Here is a 1,899-nt window from a genome sequence, read left to right as displayed (position 1 = left end):
AAAGGAGTTAAAATTAGTCAAAACCTGCTCTCAGAACATTTTCGATGTCTGTGGAACAAGGCACTGATGATTTCTCAAACACATCAGTTGAGTAGATTTTTCATGACAAACTTTATTCATATGAGAATTCAGGCTCTCCTAGGCTATTGATTAGACCAAGAATCAGCATTCTTTTTTTTTTTTTTGGAGATAAATGAGAGTTACGCCTTTGCTGAATGCTGCTGATCTGTACACAATGACACTACTTCATTGGGTAACTGGACAGTCCCTGTAAAACTGGGTTGCTGTGATCCATGCTCTCCTGGCTTTGTTTGAAATTCTCCCTACCAGAGATATCCCTAGAGTTATTGGTTCACAAAAATGAAATGCAATAGCCTAGGAGAGCTAGAACATTTGCCCTGTTTTTAGATGTTAGTTCCTTAAGGGAAGTCCCTGAGGCCTGGCATGATGCAGATATAATATTCTGATTAATTATATCTGAAAGGCCCTAATTCCTGAGATGCCTGGTACTTCTAGTTTGACTTGGACCGAGTCCCAATCCTTTAAACTCCTCTGTGGCTCCCAAGTTGCTGGTTGTTCCTTGCCCCCTACTTTTCAAGGTTTCCTGGGGTTGCTGGGCTGCAGGGAGGATAAAAATGTGCTTCTTGTTTGTTTCTGTTGCTGCTCAGCACCTGGCACTTGGTCTGGAAGTGCTGCCTGGTGGCTTGAGCTCAAGCCCAGACTTCCCAGAAAAACATACAAACAAAAACATCATTCTTACACTTGATTTTCAAATCAGATTTGATCTGATTTAATGACAAAAAGGAACATTCTATAGCAAAGAGTTTAAATAATTTGCCCCTGAAATATTTATTAATACAAAAAATCAATCCTACACTGGCCACAGAGAAGAAGCATATGAATTCCAAAAGTAGAAACAGTACAGATAACATTCTCTGATATCAATGCACTAAAATTATAAATTAAAAGTACAAATACAGTTCTCTGATCATGCAGCAAGCCTTCAAGATAGTGCCAAAGAAGGACAAGAAGCTTAAGAAGTCAACCTGGAAGTTTACTTTGGATCTTACTCATCCAGTAGAAGATGGAATTTTGATTCTAGAAATTTTGAACAGTTTCTACTGGAGAAGGTTAAAGTGAATAGAAAGACTGGAAATCTTGGGAAAGTCATTCACATTGAACACTTCAAGAACAAAATCACAGTTGTTTCTGAGAAACCGTTCTCTAAAAGGTATTTGAAATACTTTTTCAAGAAACAGCTTAAAAAGAACAATCTTTGTGATTGGCTTCATGTGGTTGCATCTGACAAGGAGACTTACGAGCTTTGTTACTTCCAGATTAGTAAAGATGGAGATGAATCTGAGTCTGAGGACTAGATGAAGCCATTCTTTATAGGGCTTCGCTTGCTAATAAAACGAATGAAGCATACAAAAGAAACATCTTGAAATGGACCTTCAGTTTATCAGGGAATAAAAAACATTACTCTGTATGTTAAGCATTCATCTCTTTTATTTAAGTGTATGCTGTTTATACAATGCTGGCTTTCCTTAAACGCTTTTCCCTTTTAAATTTTTATTGGAGTATAGTTAACTTACAATGTTGTGTTAGTTTCAGGTGTATAGCAAAGTGAGTTATACATTCAATCCCTGGGATGGGAAGATCCCCTAGAGGAGGGCATGGCAACCCACTCCAGTATTTTTGCTTGGAAAATCCCCATGGCAGAGGAGCCTGGCAGGGTACAGTCTACGGGGTCACAAAGAGTAGGACATGACTGAGCAACTAAGCACACAGCACGTGCACACACACACACATAGTGCGTATATGTCAGTCTCAGACTCCCAACGTATCCCTCTCCCTCAAACCCCCTGGTAACTGTAAGTTTTCGATATTCATGACTAC

At 39.0% G+C, this 1,899-nt stretch overlaps 1 pseudogene; it reads left to right on the top strand.

The window, feature by feature from the left end:
- The first annotated feature begins 990 nt into the window (after positions 1-990).
- Positions 991-1,376, top strand: LOC145521917 (ribosomal protein eL22-like pseudogene; annotated as a pseudogene).
- The last annotated feature ends 523 nt before the right edge of the window (positions 1,377-1,899 follow it).

This window comes from Giraffa tippelskirchi, chromosome 9 (genome assembly GCF_054371585.1).
Source record: "Giraffa tippelskirchi isolate mGirTip1 chromosome 9, T2T-mGirTip1v1.2.pri, whole genome shotgun sequence".
Taxonomy (NCBI): Eukaryota; Metazoa; Chordata; class Mammalia; order Artiodactyla; family Giraffidae; genus Giraffa; species Giraffa tippelskirchi.
Note: the sequence above shows the minus strand (reverse complement) of the source record. Positions and strands in the feature narration are given on the sequence as shown.